The 21,280-nt window shown below is 41.9% G+C and overlaps 1 long non-coding RNA gene across 3 annotated transcripts in view; it reads right to left on the bottom strand.

Moving 5' to 3' along the window:
• The window catches only part of LOC141372934 (uncharacterized), a 71,190-nt gene that overhangs the window by 5,079 nt on the left and 44,831 nt on the right, over window positions 1-21,280 (bottom strand). Inside the window, exons 3-5 of one of the 3 annotated variants that reach the window (XR_012378464.1) lie at window positions 5,643-5,788; window positions 4,493-4,681; window positions 965-1,301 (exon numbers count right to left, since the gene is read on the bottom strand). This is a non-coding gene — a long non-coding RNA (uncharacterized lncRNA). Of the gene's footprint in view, window positions 1-964; window positions 1,302-4,492; window positions 4,682-5,385; window positions 5,789-21,280 lie in introns of those variants that run through there. The other 2 variants (XR_012378465.1, XR_012378463.1) reach the window with 2 other exon arrangements.

Genomic DNA, 21,280 nt, shown 5'->3' with positions numbered 1-21,280 from the left:
ACCCACAAGCTTGCAGTGCTGGATGGCAAGCTCTGCTGCAGTGTGGTTTATTTCTCTACTGAGGGATCATTTTGTAGATTATGATATTCTCTATCTCCTGATAATGCTGAGTGTGTGGCTTACCTATGGATTATTTTTGTGGGGAGGAACTACAAGGAGATAAAAGTCAAGCACTTGCTATTATCCTTCCCACCCAGAAGATCCCCATCTTCCTTTCACCCATTTATCTTTAATTTTCACCCAATAAGAAGCTAAGATCATGAGAAACCTGAAAAGGACTTTAGTAATTGGGGAAAGAGAGCCGCATTACAAAGGCAGGAGTGCATTAGTAACTGTTGTGTATGCATATTCAAATTGGGATAATACTACTGTTCTGTTGGGGTTTGGGTCCTTACAAAGACAAGGCCATAAACACGAGAGCATCTGCCGTCACTGTAATCAGTCACTCGAAATTGTCCTTCGAGGGTCTCCCTGCAGGTGAATGGCCTTGACCATCTTCACAGGCACTTTTTGCAGTGTGTCCTCAGAAGCTAACAAGGCAGGGAGCTAACAATTACTTTAGTGTTTCACTTAGCTAAGAACTGGGATACAGGGTCACTAAACAATACAAATAAGTATCTGCCTACAAACACGGAAAGAAACCCAATAGCCTCACACTAGTTCTGAGCACATCATTAGCCTCAGTCGCTGCTCATTCTGCCAAAAAGGAGACAAGAGAGGCAGCATTTGAAACACGGAAAATTCCCTAAAATAATTTTCCTGGTTTAGGGATTGATGGGTCAGAGTGAGACTTTTCCTTTTCCTCCCCCAAAATCAACGCGGAGTCTCATATTGAAAAGCAAAGCCATCAGGCTAATTCAGGAGCCATGTTCCTTCTTCTTTTCCCTTGGTTTTATCCCCCATCTTGCCCTCACTCACCCCAGCCACCCCACCCCCCGACACCTCGCTCCTCAGGACCTGCCTCCAATTCTCAATAGCAGCCATGACTGCATCTTAATGAAAAAAGATGGATAAAATATTACCATAACCTCAGAGGCATGAGCAAAGCCCTTATTAGAATTCGGACCTACAGCTGGACCTTCCAGCATGGGGCAGGAGATAAAGTTCACTATTGTTAGCTCACAAGTGGCTCAGACTTCCTGGCAACTGAAGGGAATTACTCAGTCATTTATGCAGGCCTTCAGAAACAGTCCACTGTTTCCCAACAAAAAAGGCATTCAGGCCGAGAGCGATGGCTCCCGGGGCCCTGGCGAGTCCGCTTCAGGACGGTGAATGGACGCTGCCTCCCAAGTCAATGGTCTCTGTGGGAAAGACAATGATGTCACCGTGAATATATTTTCAGGGTTTTGCCCTGCTTTTTCCTGCTCTCTCCCCTTCTTAGGACGATGCCCTGTTTGATTTTTTTCCTCTTTTTTCTCTCCTGCCATCTCCCTCCTGCTTCTTTGAGGCCTTTTTTTTTTTTTTTTTTCAAAGTTTGGAACTCAAATCCACTGAAGGCATATGGCAACATCACTGTCATGGCAACACCGGGACCTCGAGGCTTCGGGTTTTGCATAAAAAGTAGAACACGCTTGAAAGGGAGGGCAGCATGGAAGGGGGAACGGAGCCAGGTTGGCCCCATTGGGGCTGGTGTGGGATGGGAGAGCAGAGGAGCAGGGCGGGGAGAAGAGCCTCGTGGCCGGCAGGAATCCGAGCAGCACTTGGAGAAACGAGCGTGTGATCCTTCCCTTCAGACTTCAAACACAGATGTGTGCTTCTGAAGGGCGACAGCCGAGGAAGAAAAATACAGTGTTCAAAAGAAATAAAGTTTTGCTTTGGAAAATGTACCCAATTAGAGTTTACAGGAAGCTTCTAGAACTTTGTCTAGCCTTCTCAAAAAGAAACAAAAAGGAAAGGAAAAGTCCCACGGGGACTTGCAACCGGGGCGGAGAGGGAGCAGAAAACAAGTTGACATGTTTTTGAGAATGCTCAGGGTTCTGGGCGTTCCTGTTGTCAAGGGCTGCAGTCAAAAAGGTCTAAGATGCCATCTATGTCCAATCAACTCAAAATCATTGATGACCTGTGCAAGTCTGCATTCAATTCCTGGGTCCTTGGTCACTGCTTCTAACTCTCTTCTACCTACCTCCCCCAGATTAATCAGCTGTGGAAAACATAAATCTACTGGATCCAGAATCCTTAGAAACTGAAACACTAGTCGAGGAAGACAGAGAGCCCTCAAGAAGGAAGGGATGATTTGTGGTGTCTGCTAACAACAGGGGGTGACCTCTGCTCAGGGACCCACCTGTGGCCTGGCCAAGATTTCCTCCCAGCTGCCTGCAGTCTGAAGCTCTCCCTACCCAGACCTCCTCTTCCTGCCTCCTCCTCGGAGCCTCAGAATTTACTCCCGTCTGAAGGCACCCCTGACTCTTCCTACCCCCTTCCTCTTTACCCTTCTTGCTCAGGTTAAATTGTGCCTATCCAAATCAGAGGTTGACCTTCTAACCCCCAGGACTTCAACAGAGGTAATCACACTAAGATGAGGTCATTAAGGTGGGTCCCAATCCAATATGGTAGGTGTCCGTATAAAAATGGGAAATTTGGAGATAGACACGCACAGAGGGAAGGCCCTGTAAAGAGATGACAAAGGTGGCCATCTACAGACCAAGGATGTAGGCCTGGAACAGATGCTCAGAGGGAAGCAAGCTTACTAACCCTTTGATTTTGGACTTCTGGGCTCCAGAACTGTGAGACAATAAATTTCTATTGTTTATGCTTCCCAGCCCATGGAACTTTGTTAAGATAGCCCTAGCAAGCTACCACACATGACTAATTCTGTTATGAAATTTGCTTCTTGGAAAGCCTGAACTGGCACAGGTGATATCGAGTGATCTGAAAGAACAGGTGGTACGTGGAGGTTTGGGGAGCAGGTCTGACAAAGAAAGCCTTGTCCTGCGTAGAATGTGGGGCATGCATGGTCCCTAGCACAAGGTGGCAGCCCGGTTGCTGACTGTTTCACTGGTGGGGACCTGAGGAAATGTCTGGCCAGGGGGAAGGTCCATGGTGATGATGATTCAAACATTTGAAGAGTACAGAGGAAAGAGTACTTAAGAGAACAGCAAAGTTGGCTGGTTTTTATGAAGTTGCAATGATGCCCTAGAGACAGGGATGAGTAAATGGGGGGAGTGAATACTTCAAGGCTAAGTGGGAGAGCCAGCAGGCCTGGCTGGTAACTCACTAAGAGGCTCTGCAGTAGAAGGGAAGATGAGGCTGGAAAGCAGACTCAGGACTTACTAGCTGGAGTGGAGAGCTCCACAGATGTTTAGATAATCAGACAAGTCAGGTCTGATTTGCAAGGGAGATGTCCCAGTTGGGAAAATTTAGCTGAAACTCAGGATGGGAACATCTGGGTGAATGGCCCAGAGCATTTTAACTCTGCAGAAACCCTGAAATCTCAGAGCTCACAGTTTTGTGCCCTCTCCCTCGTAAGAGCTAGCCTGACGACATGCAGGAAGACATTGCAGAGGCCCCTCCCTGAAAAGCTTTAGTGTTCAGGTCCCACACAAGCCGCCCCCACCACCTGTCCTGGCTGTTAAGTCCATAACAGCAAAACCTGTCTTGAAATGATACATCTGGGAATACCTCAGGCAGAACTAATGGACAAGAATGAGCTGCGTGAGCCTATTTGGGCATGAGTTTGCCTTTCTTGTCCAAAAGCCTCAGCCAGCTCCAGTATCCACTAATTTGCCCTTGAGCGCAGGACCCACTTCACGTCGAAGTGGGAGTGGGAGTGGGGCCATGACCATGGAGTCCATTGGCTGTATCATAAACCACACGGTCCGGAGGTAATCACCTCCCTGGAGCACTGGAACAGCCTGCTGAAGGCACAGTGGTCGAGTGAGCTTGAAGGCCATACCCTGCAAGGATGAGGTGCCAAACAGGACCCAGTATGTGCACTATTCAGAGCCTTCTATATGGTAGGGCATCTTCAATGGGAAGGGTAGGTACATGGAAGGAGTGGAAGTGAAAGCAGGCATAGACCCATTGAGTATCACTCCACACGACCCACTGAAAAAGTCCACACTTCCATCTGTGCAACTCTGGGATCTGCAAGGTGGGAAGATCCTACTCATCTTTCACCAGGGGTCATAGAAGAGGCTCCCTTGAACCCCAAGCTGTGGCTGTTGCCTGGACACGTGAACTTCTTATGTCAAAGGACCAGAGGGGAGAAGAGGGGTCACTGTCCTGAGGAGGGAATTTATCCTGCTAGGAGGGGAAGGTAGGGCTGCTTTTCCACACTGGGTTGGGAGACAATAGGTGCAGAACCCAGAAGAGCCTCGTGGCCGTCTCTTGTCCTGTTTTCACCGTGCGTGGAGATCTGTGACAACCCCGGCCAGGGAAGCGGGGGATTACCGAGGGTTCCGACCCTTCGGGAATGAAGGTGTCATCCCACCAGGCAGGTCACCATTGGGGGTTGAAGGGTGTCCCCCCAAAAGATATGTTAGAGTGATCTTACTTGGAAACAGTGTTTCTGCAGATGCAAGCAGCTGCAGATGAGGTCTCACTGAATTTGGATGGGCTTTAATCCAATAGGATTGGTGTCCTTGTAAGAAGGGGAGGCGAGACACAGTGACATGTGAGAACAGAGGTGGCAGGGCTGGGAGGGACGTGGTCACCAGCCGAGGAATGCCCAGGCTTCCAGAAGCTGGAAGAGACAAGATGGGTCCTCCTCTGAAGGCTTTGGAGGAGCAAGGCCCTGCCGAAACCGTGATTCGGGCTTCCAGCCTCCACAAGCTGAGTGAGTTTCAGTTGCTTTAGGCCCCCAGGCTGTGGTGCTCCCTCACAGCAGCCACAGGAAATGAACACAGCCTGGGGCGGGGGGCGGGGGGGGGCAGATGTGCTGTGTCTTAGAGGAGGGGCACACTGCCGGGGGAGCAGGGTGGGGAGGACGCGCGTCTGTCCCCAGAGCAGTGGCAGTTTGCCACAGGAATACCTCCTCTGTCCCCCATCAGGAAGAGCAGCTCAGGAGGACGATGAGAGGTGCTTCCCAGACATGCAGGAGAAGCAGGTCTGCGCAGTGGAGGGGGTTCCTCACAGACACTGAGGTGCACTGCCTGGGTCCCCCTGCAAGAGTGCCAGTGGCTGGGGGTCCCGGGGACAGGTCAGCTTTAGCTGTTGCACTTTGATATCCGCATGGTGACTGTGCCAAGGTCATGTGTCCCTGGGCTCTCCCAGACAGGGAGGGAGATGGCCATGCTCAGGACGAGGACCTTTCTGCCATCATGGGCATCCCCGTGCCCTTTCTTACTGCGTCCAAAACACTCCCACCACTTTTCTTCTTCCTCTCCTCTGACAGATGCCAGAGCTGCCTCGCGGTCTGAGGTTCCCCTCACGTCCCCACCCCCCCCCCACAGACGCTGCCATACGGGTCTCCTGCACACAGGATGCTCTCTTGCTCCTTGCTTCTCAGAGGACCAGACTTAATACAGGGAACGTTTCTGTCATGCTGTCACAAAAACCTCTCGTTGTATATCAAATCCCCGTAAGCTCATAGAAGCTGATCTCCTCTCTTTATTTGCTCACTCAAGAATACACAAAAATAGCTAACACTCCAGGGCTCCAAACATTAAGGAACAAGCCCAAGCAGATTAATGAGCTGTGCCCACCTTCTGAGTTCTCTTGATTAGTTCAGACTATAACCCAACTCCATGTTATAATGGGCAGCTTCCAACTGGGGCTGAAACCAGAGATTCCTCAGGAGCCGTGGTCACCGCCTTCTAGGATTCCTTCTGATCCGAGCATAGTGCGCATCCTTTCAGGAGAGTAAAAATAAACAAACAAAAGATGAGAGTGATGACACTTGATGTGCAGTTTTTATCGAAAATTTTCAGCTAGCAGCAAGCACCATAACTCCCACCATAGGGGAGTTTAATCGACGTAAGATTGTCCACAGCCAATTCTCTGGCTTGCTGTTTTCTGGTGAGATGTCACTGCATGCTGAAAATTAGAACAAAGCAGCACTCCATTTTCCTCTCTGGTCTTTTAAATCTCACAGAGGGAAGATTATTGTAAGTTTAAGGAAAGCATGTGCTATCTTCTTCCTCTAAATTTGAAAACCATGATGTTACAAACACCACTTGCAAAGCATGATAACTCTCTTTTGGAGAAGGGGGGTAGAAAATAATAGTAATACATTATAATGAAGAAAAAGGCAAAACAAAATTAAGAAAAAGAAAGGAAAGGAAAACAAGGGGAAAGGCTGGCTATCATAGTCCTTATCATCGTTATGAAGGACAAATGTTGATCATGCACTTTTCCACTAGCAACACAGGTCGGGTGGCTTCGGGACATGTGGGAGGCCCTCCGTGGGCTCCTCACCTGGTCAGGGGCAGCTGGCCCAGCAGATCCAAGGACACCAGAGATGTACCTGCCAAAGAACTCAAGTCAGAATTCTGAAGTGGAAGAGATCTCAGACTTGGCTCCACACAAGTGCCAGACAGAGGGTTTTCATCCAGGCCTTCACAAGACAGTAGCAATTTGATAGCCCGTCAAGAGAGGAGACCTGAATCCAGGTGAGACTCTTGCTAAGGCCAGCAAAAAAAAGGGGGCCTGTCAGTTACAAGGAGATTCACGAAGAACACTCAAATGTCAAGCAAGAAAAAGAAGTGGAAGAAAATCAAGAGAACCGCAAGTTTTAGACTTTATTTAAATGAAGTCTTTCTAAAGGAAGTGATGTGATCACAATAGAATGTGGCATTTGGGGATGGTCAAATTGTAAAATGCACATTTACCTATTTGTTTATGTGTTTGTGTTTTTATTTACTTGCTTGTTTGTCTTTATGTGTGTGGTGGTGTGCTCCAGAGATAGTTGGCAAGCTTGCCGGACCCAAAGTCCCCAGTTCCCAGCTAAGCTGGTGTTTCTCTTAATCTAGACATCAACTCACATCAAGCAAAGACCCCACAACCAGGAACAACAAAGGGGTCTTGTCTGTTTTAGTTTGTTCTTTCCATATATATAGGAAGGGGCACTATACACATACTCCTCATTTTACCAAAGGACCTTGTTTTATGAGACTTAAATCTACTTCTGTTCTCTACATCTTTCCATACCACAATTTTCATTTCCTTACAATCTCAATTCACTTCTTTTTTTTTAATTTTTTAAATTTTATCATGTTATGTGAGTCACCATACAATACATCATTATTTTTGATGTGCTGATCCACGATCCATTGTTTTCGTATAACACCCAGTGCTCCGCGCAGTCCGTGCCCTCCTTAACACCCATCACCGGGCTGACCCATCCCCCCACACCCCCTCCCCTCTAGAACCTTGTCTGTTTCCCAGAGTCCATCGTCCCTCCTGGTTCGTCTCTCCCTCCGATTCCCCCTCCTTCATTTTTCCCTTCCTTCTCCTGATGTCCTCCTGCTATTCCTTATGTTTAATTCACTTCTTATTCCTTTTCATTTAATCATTTTATGTGTATGTATATATATACAAAGATTTATATTGTATTTTCCCTTTGGGATCATAAATTTGCACATTTTAACTTTTTCCAAAAACTATTCTTTTTGAGTATTTACAAAGTTTGATAATGCTTTCACTAATTGCCCCTTTGTTCCAGCAAGAAACCTTAGAAGCCTCACCCTTAGTTCTGTCACTACCCCATGCCCTCACTCTGTTGCCCACACAAGGAATGAGTCTTCACTCTCAAACATCTCTCTACTTTTTTTCCTTTCCACTATACTACCCGCTACTGCCTCAACTGTGTCTCATCAGCTTTTGCTAGGACCCCTGCAGTAGTCTCCTCATTGTGTTCCTCACTGTGTCTGCACAGCCCCATCACCAGTCTGCCTTCCTTACTGCTAATGGAACGTTCTTTATAAAATATGTCTGATCATGTCACCTTCCTGTTTAAATTTCTCCAGTGGCTCTCAAAACCTAGAGGATGGTGGAAACCTTTCACATTGTCATAATGTTCTAACTTCTTAACCCATGTCACAACCCTCATCCCTACACTACTCTAATTGTGCTATCTCCCCTTTCCCGAGGGCTCTCTATCCTTTGCCATGACGCCTCTAAAGCTGGAATGCCCTACTCAGTCCTCCCATTGACAATAGCACCCTCTCTGCTTGTCTGAGTGCTCCTCGTCCTTTAAGGGGTTAGCTACAATGATACCTTCCCCGTGAAGCTCAACTCTGAACCAAAAATAATGTTATCCTCTGTCAAACTTCTGAATCACTAAACCACCCTTTTGATTAAGCCTAAATTTCTGCCTCGTATGGTGAGTAGTTGTGTATATACCCATATCATAACCACTGCACCATAAGCCCCTACCATGACCACACATGACCCACACACTCTTCGACAACAGAAGTACCAGGAGAGCACGTCCTTTTCTATCTGCGATGTCCACTATAGGTCCGGGCACATTAGGGACTCAAACATGCTTTTATTGTAGAATACCTAAATGAAAAAAATAAGAAAGGTTGACCTATGTCTCATTCAACTTTGCAATCCTCACAGAAAGCAATATGATTTTGTTGAAATTCAACAAATCAATAATTCTTGAGTGAATAAAGGTATTTAATAAAAATACGGTACATAAAATCTAAAACAAAAAATATTTAATTTAGAATTCCCCAGTGATCTATTTTTTCTGTTGTAACCTCTGAATGATCAGTCTAGCCAATAATAAAGCCATGTCCTAAATACCCCAGAATAGAAGATACTCTCTCTAATGCAGTGGCAGAGACTCCTCTATGAATTTATTAGACACAGGTCACCAGCTGCCTGGATGAATCTGGTGCCTGATGGCAGTGAGATATAATATTATAAAGGAAAGATGTGTGGCAGAATAGTCTTCTGCTTAGTAATTACAAAATCTCCTTTTTCCAACAAATTTGTTCTAATTTAAAAGATCGATTGGGGCTATAATCACATGCTTCTTAGACCATTATTTTCCAACTGGGCTTGATTTTGTAAATTACCAAAGCAAGCAAATAAACAAAAGGACATGAAAAATACAGATTCAATAAATCCAATTCAGCAACATGTAAAAAAATTATACATGATTACCAAGCGACATTTATTCTAGGCATGCAAGACTGGTTCAACATTCAAAAATCAATAAATGCAATTCACCATATCAATAGGATAAAGAAGAAAAATCATATGTTCATATCAATTGACACAGAAAAGCACTTGACACAATCTAGCAGGAAAATCTATTATCAATTTTTTTTCAATGATAAAAACTCTCAGAAAACTAAGGACAAAGGGAAACTTTCTTAACTGGAAAAAGAGCATTTACAAAAAAACACATAATAAATATCATCATTCATGGCAGAGATTGAATAATCTCCCGTTATGATAAAGATCAAGACCAGGGTGTTTGCTCTCACCTGGCTTATTTGACATAGTATTGGAAGTTCTGGCCAGTGCAAATTCTTTGAAAAATAAATTTAAAAAGTACAAATTAAAAAAAATTTAAATTATACTTATTTGCAGATGACATGATTGTGGATATAGAAAATCACAGGGAATATACCCAAAAAACTCAGAGGAATAGTAAGTGAGCTCAGCAAGTTCACAAGAAAAGAAATCAACCCACACAATCAATCACATTTCTATACTTACAATAAATGCCTAGACACCAAAATTAACACAATAAAATTTACAATTACTGTGAAGAAAATGAAATACATAGGTATAAACTTGACTCCACGTAATAAATATGTCTCTTCTCTCTGAACTGACCTACAGGTTGTATGCAGTTCTTATCAGTAACCCACCAAGTTCTGTTGTAAACATAGACATGCTAATTCTAAAAATTTTTATGGAAAGACAAAGGCAAATTTTACAAAAGAAAATTAGAGTGGAAAGAATCAATCTACTGGATTTCAAGAGTTACGATACAGCCACCGTGGTCAAGACAATGTGGTGTTTCAGGGAGATAGACATGGGGATTAACGAAAGAGAATAAGGAGCCCAGAAACAGACCCACACAAATATGCTCAGCTGGTTTTTTTTACAAGTGTGTAATAGAGGAAGGGTGGTTTTTCACTAACTGGTGCTGACACAGACATCTGCAGGCAAAAGATAATCATTCCAACTTAAACCTCACATCCTATGCAAAAACTAATTCAAATAACTCAAAGGGGATCGTGAACATAAATGTAAGATGGAAAACTACAAAACTTGTTAAAATATGAAAATATCCCCAAGACCTGAGCCTGGATGAAGAGTCATTAGCCTCAACATCAAAAGCACAGGCCATAAAAGAAAAACATGATAAGTTGCACCTGTTCAAAATTAAATATTTTGATCTGCAAAAGACCTTCTTAAGAAGATTAAAAGACACATTACTGACTAGCCAAAAAAAAAAAAAAAAATTGCAAACTATGTATCTGACAGAGGACTACTATTAGAATATACGAAGAACTCTCAAAATTCAACAGTAAACAGATACTCTAGTGGGAACATGGGCCAAAAATGTTAACAGACATTCAACAAAGGAAGAAATGCAAATGTCAAATAAGCAGATGAAAACATGTGCACTATCATTAGTCATTAGGGAAAAGCAAATTAAAACTAAAATGGGCTATCACTATGCACCTATCAGGACTGCTAAAATACAAAAACTAGTAAAAATACCAATGGCTCACAGCGGCTTTATTTACAACAGCCCCAAACTGGAAACTGCCTGGATGTCCTTCAGTGGGGGCACGGGTAAGCATACAGTGGTGCGTCCATACAATGGAAGGCTATTCAGCAATAAAAAGGAATGCACTATTCATACAGGCAATGCCTTGATTGAACCTCCACAGAATCATGCTGAGTAAGAAAAAGACAATGTGAAAAGATTATATAGTGTATGACTCGATTCAGAGAACATTTGTGAAATGACAAAAGTATCAGGATGGAGAACAGGTTAGTGACTGCTGAGGTTAGGGACAGGGGAGTGAGGAGACATATACGTATATGTGGATGTGTGGAGAAGAAGGAGAGCACCTTGAGGTGATGGAATAGTTCTGCGTCTTGACTGGTGGTTGCACAGATCTGCACACGTGATGAAAATGCATAGAAGGAAATACACTCGTGCACACGCACATGTGTGCATACATCCTGGTTGTGAAATTATACTATAATTATGCAAGATGCTACCACTGGGGGAAACTGGGTGAAGGGTAAACAGGATCCCTCTGTACTGTTTCTCAGAACTGCATGTGAATCTACAACCATCTCCAAAGAGAAAGTTTTAAAACACAGATTCACTGGCCCCTTCCGTGGCTATTCAGATGTAATAGGTCTAGAGTGGGGTCTAGTCACATGTATTTTTAACAAGCGCTCTGGATGATTCTGATGGTCCAGAGCAAACTCTGGAGCATTGCACCAGGCTCTCTTAGTTCCTCACTTTGGAATTTCTGGCAGGGCTGCCAAATTTGACTAAGACACCGAGCCTGTGGGTTATGACAGAAGGATTCTTCACAGGGTCATTTTTACCCCATAAACAAGTATGTCAACTTCATCCCGATAAGAGAAAGTATTAGCACTTAGTCTTGTCTAATGGCCCAGATCCAGCAAAAGAGTAAAGCAGTTCTTTTATTTAACTGGAAGTCTTTTCCCCATGAACATTTTAGAAATAACACCATTTTACAGATTTGTTGTTATGGTCTATTGCAGTATATGGTAAAAATTTCAGTAAACTTTCTTGAGTTCTATTCGTGGCTGAAAGTTACCAATCACCCCTTGGAGGTCTATACCTTGGAGTTTAGGAGAAAAGTCTGTCTTTCAAAACACACCTAGATATTTCAATTTTAAGAACTATCTTTCACTCCCCTAAGATCCTTAATGTAAAGGAACTCTTAGAATATTCAGGACATTCACACAGTACATTTCATTCAGATCAGGACCTCGTGGAATAGGTTAACTCAATGCCTAATGAGGCAGGGCCAGGAGCAGAGTCCCCAGGGGACTGAAAGAGCTTTTCTCAGTACAGACCCAGTCCAGAGCCAACCCATGTGACTCAGGCTGTGGGAGTAGTTTTAACCATTTGCTTGCTCTCTCTCTTCTCCCACTGGATTGTGAGCCCCTTGAAGGCAGGGGCTGGTGGTGTTCACTTTTCCATCCCAACTCCTAATGCAGACTGTAGCACAGGAAAAATTCTACTTTATGATCAGTGTTATCTGTTCTAATCATAAAACCAGTCATACTCACATGCTTAAATATTGCTTCTTATTTCATTTTTCACATGAGTGTAAAGCAACATTAAACAACCACTCAACAAATACGATCTCAAGAATTAACCTGGATTTGTACAATATGAATTTTAAGAGAAAAATGACAATAGACCTGACAATTTACAACCTCATTTGTATACAGCGAAAAGTCTAAATGCAAATTAGAGTCACTCTCCACTTTTGCATTTTAAATGAGTACACCTACATTTTTAAAAGGCAGCAAGAAGGTGAAATTGAAGTCTATTTATAATTAAGAGGTATGTTTCTAATTCTGAGACATGGGTTTTTCAGGAAGTAACATAAAAAAACACTTTCCCTCAATACCTCTTTTAAATTGATATATTCATGCAATTTCTTCGATCAAAAATTTATTCCAGGGAAAAACTAATTTTTAGCATCGAGTTTTTCAATTTTTTTAAAAAAATTAATAAAAATTCCGAAGAAAGGTTATTAAAATTTTTTCCTCAGTACCCAAATGCAAAGTTAGATACATTCTTGTAAACTTTTCCCTCCTGCTTTCTATTTTTGTTCACTACAACTAAATCAGGCCCACATTGTCACCTTTTAAATATCCCCCTGGTGGTGTGTGCTGATGAGATGTTTGGGATTACTTCTTGGCAAAATTAAGCTAACTATTTGAAAATTAGATATCAATTTTGGTTCTTACCAGGGTACAATAATTACAACAAGCAGTTTGTTGGTGATTTCCTCCCACTTCCAGGGACACATCAAACTATCCCAAAGAGAGTTCTAATCCTTGCCGTTCATACATAAAAAGCCCCTGCAGCCAGCAAGGGTTACTGACCCAGAACAAAGAAATTAATAAGCTTTAATAATTGCATTTGGGCTATTTTATTTCAAACCGTGAAATCAGGAGCTTGGTCGACATTCTCGCACGGATTGCTGAAACTAGCCGCTGGGACCTCCCTGGCGGACCAGCCACCTGTGCGTGTCCTTGGATGCCTCCATCCCAGACACAGAAGCTTCACCTGTACTAACCCACTGGTCATTGTTCCCTGTCCTGTGCCCCTGCCCCGACAAAACTGCTTGGCATTCCTTTTTGCAGATGATTGGGAGATTTCATGCGGATGAACAAAAAGGAAAGGAATTTCTGATGTGTTGGCATCCACGATCTTTCTGTCAAACCGCTCAGGAAGAAGCTGGCCCCAGGACCCCGAGGCCCAGGCCATCCGCGTGCGGTCAGGAATGGCAGGTGCATGGTGGAAACCACGAAGCGCTGGGCCGGGTGCCAGGGAGTGACATCATGTTGTCAGGCTTGCACCATGATTTAAGGCCTGCATTACACACGCCGGATGAAGTCACCAGGATGCTCGGGATCAGAGAAAGCTGGAGGTCAGAGAAAGGGACCCTTGGCATGGCGTGCGGTGTTTGAGGGAAAGAAGCGAAGAGAGGAGTGTGGCTCACTCTTCTTGTGCTGGCGTTCCGGGTCTGGGAATTAAGCTGCTTCAAACCCTGTCTTCGCTCGGGGTTGGTGTCTGAGGGGCTCTTCCAGGCCTGATCTGCAGCTCCAAACCCCCATCCAAGAAAGGCAAAGAATGGAGAAAGGGAGCCTAATACACATGCCTTTCGGAGATCTGTTTATGTTCAAGTGATTTTACAGCCTTAACAGGAAAGACTTTCCATACTTCTTAAAAGGCGAATATTTACTTAACTCGGGTTTCATAAATTGGAACTAGAATGCCTGATAATGAAGAAAGGGAATGATATGTAATGATTCATATACACAAAAGAAGACACAACATGGAGTAAATGAATTTTGCATGGGGTGTTACTTTTACCCTGAAACTCTCCAGTGCCTATTGATGAGTAACAGGGAAATCTTCTTGCATAACCCTGGCATAGTTATCCACGTTAGTAAATTAACCCTGATGCAACACTTTTATCTCATCTACCATCTGTGTTCCAATTGTGTAATTGACCCGGTGTTGTCCTTCATACCTTCTGTTCTCTCCAGGACAGGATGCAGCCAAGGGTCAGGGATTGCATTTGGTTGTCCTGTGTCTGCAGATCCCTTTCCCATAAAACACTTCCTCAGCCTTCTTTTATGACCTTGACATTTTTCAAGAGTGCAGTGCCCCTCCTCCCTTCTTAAACAGAACATTCATGTCGTGCTTGATGTCTCCTCGTGATTGGATTCGGGATATGCACTATGGGCTGGAAAACAACAGAGGGGATGTTGTGTCCTTCTCAGTGTGGCACATCCAGAAGCATACGGTGTCCATCTGTCCCTCATCAGTGATGTCCATTGTAAGTAGTCAGTCAAAGTATTGCCCAATTTCTCCGCTGCATCATTATTTTTTTAATGAAAAAAGTTATGGGCAGATATTTGGGTGCTTATTATCAAAATGTCCCCCCTAAGTTTCCCATCCATTGACAATTCTTGCCTGATCCAATTTCTACTTTGATGTTTGCAAAATACTAACATTCCAGCTCAAGCATTGACTCACATTTCCTAGTTGGCATGTGGCATTCTACTGTAAGGAAGAACTAGCCCTTCTTCCTTATTTATTGGTTTATCTGTTTATTACTGGTACGGCACTTGTGATTTTGGAGCTCAGGTTTGCATTGGGCTCTGAAATAAATTTATCATGCACGTATGTACCTGTGTATGTATCAACACAAGGACAACAAAGCAACACACAAAAAAAAGTGTATCGTGTTGGCAGCATCTTAAAAAATTTAGTAAGAGCCCATTGAGTCTTACAAATGGCATTCTACCAATTTTGAAAATATAGGTTGGCATAAGTAAAAAAAATAAACTTAGATTATTATCAACCTAGACAATTTCTAGGCTGCCCAAAATACATAGGACTGTGGTAAAATCTAATGGCCGCTAGTCCATCTCCTACAGTGGCCTATGGAGGATGCTTCTGAGGAAGACATTAAAATCCCCATAATTATTATTTAACATTTATTTGGCACCATAAATGTATACAGAGCAGTGTGATAGATAAGACTGTGCCTCGCTAATAACACTCTGCCCCGAGGAGCTCAGAGTCATGAAGGAATATGCCTAATTGGGCAGTGTTATGCTGTGGGGAGAAATTTCTTCTTGACAGGGTATGTTGCTTTCATGAAATATTTAGGAGACTATGGATGAATTTAGCCTTTTATAAATTATAAATCAGCCTAATTGTTGAAATAACATAAATAAAAAAAGATTTATCAACACAGTCTAGTGAGAAAGGTCACCTGTGTTATGAAGTAACCCTCAGTGGTTTGGACTGCCCAGCGGAACCCCTAGTCTGGCTCTCAGCCCCCCAGGGCAGGGCTGAGGTAACCTTTGGATTGATGCATCTAGCTGCACGGCCGGCCAGACCTCTGTGTTCCCTTCTGCCACTGTTGATGAACGGGTAGGGAACAGTGAGGTGGAAATCAAGAAATCAAACACAGTAACAACAGAGTTAACAGATAAGTGTGTGAGCCTCATGGACCCCTTTCCTGCCACATTTCCAAGAGCTCTTTACCATTCTTTGTGTCAAAACTTACTTCATGTGAATTTCTCAAATCAGCCACCCCGTTTAATATGAAGAGTGCACATACTTCCATCAAGCTTCGGGCATTTCATCCTAAACTTCGTTCCAGAACTTCCCAATCAAGTGCTACACATTTGGGTAACGCTTGGCTTTAATCTTATAGACTTTGAAATAAGGTGCAGAAAACCACGAGTTAATATCCCTCTCAGTATTATCTATTTTTCCTGAGCAACAAAAGTTATCATATATACTTTCTGTTTGTCTCATTTATTTAAATATTTAAGATAAGGGTGAACCCACAAAGCTAGAAATCCTGGAGATACTTGAGCTCATTGGATTTGGGGTGTCCTCCAAGACCTCCAGCCTTATAGGGCGACTTTCTCTTAAATATCCAAATACTGCCTGCCTTGAAGAGTTTTTCATTGCTCATGTCCCTCTTTCTCAGACCTGACACTCTCCTCCCAAACCCAAATTTCCGAATTCCTGCTGAAGTCAAGGCAGAGAAGTGTGGCTCTTCCCTCTTTGTCCAAACAAAATTCCAAGTCTTTCTGCTAAAGAAGGGCTCTACCATAAGTGGTCATCCTTTAAACTGCAAAACACCAGCAGACATCACAAAATTACACTATTTCCTTCAATGTGAACAATTGTTTAGGTAGCTCCCCTACCTTCAATGTGACTTTTTAAAGGAAAGGAAAGTGGTAAACAGCAACAACAACAAAACCCAAACATGCTATCCCACTATATGGTAAACACACGGGATTCTGGTTTTCTTTTCCCCCTACTTCTAATTTCCCCCTTATTTTAACTTTATTCTTACATATGAAGTATCTAGTAGAAGAGTTTCAGCAAAGGATGCAGAGAGGTTCAGAGAGTTATTCTTGGTGCTAAACAAGCTAATAAAAAAAAAATTGAAACCCTCTCTTCATTTTCTCTTTCTCCAAGAAGACATTGTAAAATAGATCAACTTCCTACCCTTGTTTCTTCAGGGTATCTATTGGGAATCTTCTCTTTTCTCATCAAACAGCATCATTAAGTGCTTAGTGGATACTACTAGAAAAATGTCAGTTCTTAAAACTACAATGTTTATATAGATGGTTAAAAAGTATCATCTATTTACAATTATAGAACAAAATACAGAAAGAAATAGTATAAATGAAAGCTATTTTTATCCCCCCCCACACAACTCTACCTCTTAAGAGATATTATTATAGAACAACTTTTCTTGGATTCTAGAATGTAAACCTCTGAAAGTAATTTTAAAAAGATATAAGAATTGTATTAGAAGTATAAAATATAATTATATAGAATATAGGTAGTTCCTAGACTTCAAGTAATAAAATAACATAAAAATATGAGTATTAAGAACAGAAATACACACTTCAGTGCAGATTTCAGACAAATATTCAAAACTATGACTATTTCATATTAAAATGCTTATGATATTCTAAAATTATTTTATTAAATTGTTCAATAGGACTTCCATTTCTTGCAGACTAGATACCCAGGGTGACCTTGATCTTCTTTATTAAAACAATTAAAATACTGGAAGATAGATGATACATAGATGGCACTGTTGTGCTTCATTTTCAAGTTGGCACAGAAGAAGGAACCTGCAGAGGTCTAAATAAAAATGAAAGCAGAAACCTGGGAAATAAGCAAGAAGTATAAGAAACAAAGTTGGTTTTGCCTGGGGATTTTATTGGAAACTTGGAGGCCTTGAGCTTCTGCTTTTTGATATGAAACAGATAACACTTAGGCCTGCTCAATGTGAAGAATCTCAGAGGGCACCTTCCCTCATAAAGCTGAGATCCTAAAGGAGTAAAGCCACTGTCCAGAAAGGAAATTGATTGATCTCAATTTTGATACTGTCTGGGATGGGGGTAAACCTCTCTGAAGAATTTGTGCCTTCACACAATTTACAGCCCCAAATCACAACATTTGTGTGAAAGGAAGGAAGGAAGGAAGGAAGGAAGGAAGGAAGGAAGGAAGGAAGGAAGGAACAAAGTTGTCCCAGATTGGTGGGGTACCAGGCCACTGGCAGAAGCAGATCCAAATCCTAGCTGAGTGCAACCAGGTATGAAATATCCCGACATTTAAGTCCAGGGAAAGTAATAGTTGACATTTTGAAATGCATAAAACTCAGAAAGAAACAATGTCCCATGTATGGGAGCCAGCTGTAACAGTAGACAGCAAAAGGAAATACACAAGGACTCAAAATGGGAATTATCAGAATCAAAATTATATTTTACATATTTCAAGAAATAGGAGTTTGACAAGAATGACATCACAATTTCACTGTCTACAAATGAAATTACAATTAAATTAGTGAATTAAACAGCATATTGGAGAAAGTTGAAAAAAAGAACTAGCAAACTGTCAGAACTGAAGAGCTCATCCTGAAAGCAGCAACAAATGAAAAAAAGAAAAGATGAGAAACATAACAGAGGGTTTAAGCACAGAAAAGAAAGTGAAATGTCTTAACTTTGTCTCAATACAGATCCAGAAGGAGAAAATAAAGGGTAAGAATCAATATTCAAAAGACAGTGACAATGGCTGAAAGCCCTCCCGAATTGATGTAACATAGCAATTCTGACATTGGGAAGCCCAGAGAGTTCCAATCAACAGAAATGAAAATCAAACTCGTTGTGAATTTGCAGAAGAGCCAAAAGCAAAGGGGGAAAGACAGATCACCGCAGAGATGTAGCAACCAGATTGATGAGTGATTTCTCAACAGTAAGAACAGAAGCCACGAGGCACTGTAATTAATATCTTCCAAGTACTGATAGAAAATAATTGTCAATCTAAGTGTCCATAACTTTGAGGAATGAGGGTACAATAAAGATACATTCAAGTGAAAATTGAGTTTGTCACCAGCAGACACACACAGGTGAGGCAGAAGGAAAGAGACTTCAGCTGGAGTGTGTGAGATGCATAAGCGTGTGGTCACTTGACAGGGCATGAGGCCTTGCTGACTAGAATCGCAGGCACCCCCACGGGACTACTGATCTTGGAGAGTTGAGTTGCTTAACGATCTCTGGAACCTCGATGTCCTATCTGTGTATTAGCAAGAGGACAAGAAGGAGCTTCTTAAACCTGATTACAACGTCTACATTGTCCAGACCTGACCCACTTTTCACATTACTATTTCTCCCATGACAACTTACCACCTCCACAACACCACATAATTTAGTTATTATTATGCTTATTGGTTATTTTCCATCATCACTGCTACCCTTGCTTAAATGTAAGCTCCATGATGTCTGGGATTTTGTTGGCTTCGTTTGCTGGCAAAATGCTAAGCCATGTGTGAATACGTGTGGACTGAATGAAAAGTTACAAGTATTTTCTTGAAGATCAAGATCAAAATAAGTGAACACAGTAAAACAGATGTAGAAATTAAAGGAAAACTCAATATAAGAAATAAAATTGTCCATATTTTTAGAAAATATAATCATCTACAGAAGCCCCCCAAAAATCTACAGGCAAATTATTACAATTAATAAGAATATTTGTCATGGAGTATGCAAAATCAATACACAGAGGTATAATTGTATCTATTCTAGAGCAACACAAAATTATTTAAATAATTAAGAAGATACCAATTTAAATAGAAAGGGAAAACACATAGGACTTAAGAATGAACTTGAACATTTTAAGCATTCTACAGAAATACTATCTCACCAAAGATGTATAAGGCATTTAAAAACAGCTATCAACCAACCTTGCAGCCCAGGGATAAATACCACTTGGTCGTGGTGGATAATCCTTTTAATGTACTGTTGGATCCTATTGGCTAGTATTTGATGAGAATTTTTGCCTCCATGTTCATCAAGGATACTGGTCTGTAATTCTTTTTGTTGGGGTCTTTGTCTGGTTTGGGGATCAAGGTAATGGTGGCCTCATAAAACGAGTTTGGAAGTTTTCCTTCCATTTTTATTTTTTGGAACAGTTTCAGGAGAATAGGTATTAATTCTTCTTTAAATGTTTGGTAGAATTCCCCTGAGAAGCCATCTGGCCCTGGGCTTTTCTTTGTTGGGAGATTTTTGATGACTGCTTCAATTTCCTTAGTGGCTATAGGTCTGTTCAGGTTTTCTATTTCTTCCTGGTTCAGTTTTGGTAGTTTTGGTAGTTGATACGTCTCTAGGAATGCATCCATTTCTTCAAGGTTATCTAATTTGCTGGCATATAGTTGCTCTATGTTCTTATAATTGTTTGTATTTCTTTGGTGTTGGTTGTGATCTCTCCTCTTTCATTCATGATTTTATTTATTTGGGTCCTTTCTCTTTTCTCTTTTCTTTTTGGTAAGTCTGGCCAGGGGTTTATTAATCTTATTAATTCTTTCAAAGAACCAGCTCCTAGTTTTGTTGATCTGTTCTACTGTTCTTTTGGTTTCTATTTCATTGATTTCTGCTCTGATCTTTATGATTTCTCTTCTCCTGCTGGGTTTAGGCTTTATTTGCTGTTTTTTCTCTAGCTCCTTTAGGTGTAGGGTTAGGTTGTGTATTTGAGACCTTTCTTGTTTCTTGAGAAAGGCTTGTATTGCTATACACTTTCCTCTTAGGACTGCCTTTGCTGCATCCCAAAGATTTTGAACAGTTGTGTTTTTATTTTCATTGGTTTCCATGATTTTTTTAAATTCTTCTTTAATTTCCTGGTTGACCCATTCATTCTTTAGTAGGATGCTCTTTAGCCTCCATGTATTTGAGTTCTTTCCGAATTTCATCTTGTGATTGAGTTCTAGTTTCAAAGCACTGTGGTCGGAAAATATGCAGGGAATGATCCCAATCTTTTGGTACCAGTTGAGACCTGTTTTGTGACCTAGGATGTGACTGAAAGAATGAGAAAAGATATTTGCAAGTGACATATCAGATAAAGGGCTAGTATCCAAAATCTATAAAGAACTTATCAATCTCAACACCCAAAGAACAAATGATCCAATCAAGAAATGGGCAGAAGACATGAACAGACATTTTTCCAAAGAAGACATCCAAATGGCCCACAGACACATGAAAAAGTGCTCAACATCACTCGGCATCAGGGAAATCCAAATCAAAACCTCAATGAGATACCACCTCACACCCGTCAGAATGGCTAAAATTAACAAGTCAGGCAATGACAGATGTTGGCGGGGATGTGGAGAAAGGGGAACCCGCCTACACTGTTGGTGGGAATGCAAACTGGTGCAGCCACTCTGGAAAATAGTATGGAGGTTCCTCAAAAAGGTGAAAATAGAGCTACCATATGACCCAGCAATTGCACTACTGGGTATTTACCCCAAGATACAAATGTAGTGATCCAAAGGGGTACGTGCACCCCAATGTTTATAGCAGCAATGTCCACAATAGCCAAACTATGGAAAGAGCCAAGATGTCTATCAACAGATGAATGGATAAAGAAGATGTGGTATATACACACAATGGAAAATTATGCAGCCATCAAAAGGAATGAAATCTCACTTTTGCAATGATGTGGATGGAACTGGAGGGTATTATGCTGAGTGAAATAAGTCAATCAGAGAAAGACATGTATCATATGACCTCACTGATATGAGGAATTCTTAATCTC

The sequence above is a fragment of the Callorhinus ursinus genome, unplaced genomic scaffold (assembly GCF_003265705.2).
Source record: "Callorhinus ursinus isolate GAN/ISIS: 27379988/994484 unplaced genomic scaffold, GSC_fseal_2.0 scaffold6, whole genome shotgun sequence".
Lineage (NCBI taxonomy): Eukaryota > Metazoa > Chordata > Mammalia > Carnivora > Otariidae > Callorhinus > Callorhinus ursinus.
Note: the sequence above shows the minus strand (reverse complement) of the source record. Positions and strands in the feature narration are given on the sequence as shown.